Below are 2,855 nucleotides of genomic sequence, written 5' to 3' on the forward strand. Positions count from 1 at the left end.
TAGTGGTGGTGTTTGTGGTTTCTTTGCTCGTAATGATAACAGTGATGTTGGTGATGCTGGAGATTGAGATGGTGGTGTTGTTGGTGGTGATAAATGTGGTCATTGTCACAGTGATAATATTGAGTTCAATGATGGCGAACAAATGCTTTTAGCATGGAAAACGAACGAGCGCACGTGTCGGTCAACAAGGTGACTGAGAACCAGAGAGAGAAAGAGAGAGAAAGAAAGAAAGAGAGAGAGAAAGAGAGAAAGAGAAAGAAAGAGCGTTTGTATGTAGGTGTGTGTGGTTAGACCACACAGGGGAGTGAGGGGCAACCAATATGGCCATTTAAGTAAAGAAGAGGTGGTCAGGGATCTTTAGCGTCCGGCCATTTTACTGTCCAATGGCGAGGCCAGCGGTTATAGAGTCAAAAATCGCTCGTCCGCACCAGATGTTGATGTTGGCAAGAGGCTAGCGAGCAAAAGACCTTTGATATAAAAAAAAAAGTATGTAGCAATAATAGCTATATAGTTTTATATGTGCGTATGCTTTATGAGTCTGCATGCGTTTATTTGTATGTGTGTATCTCTGCAAGTATACTTGTGTGTGTGTGTGTATTGCATGCACCATTGTAAAGAGCATTATCTGCTTGTATATGGTAAAAACGTGTAGTAATTGTGGTCGTTAACATAAATTCTTCGTGAGAGTATATGTATATGTGAAGACTCGTCTATCTCTAAATGTTATCCAACCAAATATGTAATTTGACTAATAAGTGACTAATGGGAAAATTTATCCTCTGCATTGGTTATTTATACTAGTCTGTACCGTCCCTACTGTTCATAATAGTTGAGGCTTACTAGAACTGTAAATTAGATTGCAGCTACAAGAGCTAAATTGCATAGTAAAAGGAAATACCAAAATATTTTCTAGACGTTTAAATCTTTCAAACTAATTGCAATAGTATGCGGCAGAGAAACAATCGCTTGCATAAAAAATCTTTTCTACTATAGATACAAGGCCTTAGTTTTTTAGTGACGGGATAGTCGATAACATCAACCCCAGTATTAGACTGGTACTTAATTTATCGATTCCAAAAAGATGACAGGCAAAGTCGATATCGGCGGAATTTAAACTCAGAACGTAAAGACGGCCGAAATGATGCTAAGCATTTTGTTAGGCGTGCTAACGATTCTGCCATCTCCCCGCCTTAATTCACTTGAATAGTGATACTGCGATAGTGATACTGTAAGCACAAATGCTGAACCAGCTTGAATAACTATTCGAACGAAGAAACATGCATTCACGTGGCTATTCTTTTTCCAGTCGGTGCTGTTAACATAGTCATAACCTTGTCCAATACTGGCCGAAACATTTCTACGCAATTATATATCACAGTGGTGCAATATTTAGATATTCGATTGAACTTCCACAGAAAAAAAAAATCACCTATCACTCAAGGTTTCGACTTCATTCTCCCACAGTGTGTTCAAGTGGATGGTGTTGGGTTCGAACCTGTCGCAAGAGGATCGTTTGGGTAAGAAAAAAGTTGCTGAATTTAAAAGCTGAAGCCGAGTTGCACGCTTCTAATCTGCGAAGATTCTTACCAGATTTAGTACTTGCTACACATACACAAGCGCGCACGCACGCGCGCATACACACAGATCCAAACACATTCACGTACAATGATGTATGCGTATATCTATTTATCTTGTATCAATCTACACACATACATATATATGTATATATATATGTATATATATGTATATATATACATACACACATATATATATGTATATATATATATATGTATTATATATATATATATATATATATATATATATATATATATATATAGATGAAGATAAACTTACTTGGGAATGGATGCGTCACGTTGAATTAAATAAATAAATATTATATATATATATATATATGCGCGCGCGCGTGCATGCATATATGTATACAGGACGACACCAACAGTGCAAATAACATACACACGAGAGATAAGTACAAGATGTGGACAGTAATTACAGGACAAATTCATTCGCTTTTGCCCTGTATTTACTGTCCACGTCTTGTAACTATGTCTCGTGTGTATGTTATTTGCCCCGTTAGTGACGTTCTGTACCCATATATGCATGTGTATATATATGTAGAGAGAGAGAGAGAGGTTATGAGACGTAATGGTGTCAATAAAACCCAAAGGTGTCAGGTAATGCTAAGTGATATGGACAGACCATAGTTAATCTCCAGGTTCGGTGATTATGCGAATAATCAGCATGTGTATATATAAATTTTTTTTTTTCAGAATGAGATAAAAATTCAAGGCTGTGAAAATATTAGAACATTTATAAATGGAAGGTCATACAGCTGTTTCCGGGATATTTGTTATATCCCTTCATTGGAGACGGTGTGAGAAAATGGTTAAGCAATAGTTAATTTGGATATGAAATACAGAGTGAAGTGGAGGAATGAAAATAGATGTAAGATATGTAAGGCTATTGCGTTTGTAGATCCATTATTTAGGCAGAATGGTATACATATAAGATTCCAATACCTTGTGAGTAAATTCTAATAGTATTTAAAATTGGTCATTCCAAGTATAGAGTTTGTACACAGTACTATTGGATCAAGGGTTTTATTTTAAGTCATATATATATATATATAGGAGAATTCACGAAAAAAACAACAGACGAAGACAGGTGGTGTAAACAACAAATGGATGTATTAGTATAGCGCTCGGGAATAGAAAAAGTCTTTAACGTTTCGAGCCTACGCTCTTCAACAGAAAGAGAAAGGAACACAGAAAGAAATAAGGAGAGAAACAAGGAGAGAAATACACACACGCACACACACACACACACACACACACACA

This window comes from Octopus bimaculoides, chromosome 8 (assembly GCF_001194135.2).
Source record: "Octopus bimaculoides isolate UCB-OBI-ISO-001 chromosome 8, ASM119413v2, whole genome shotgun sequence".
NCBI classification, from domain to species: Eukaryota; Metazoa; Mollusca; class Cephalopoda; order Octopoda; family Octopodidae; genus Octopus; species Octopus bimaculoides.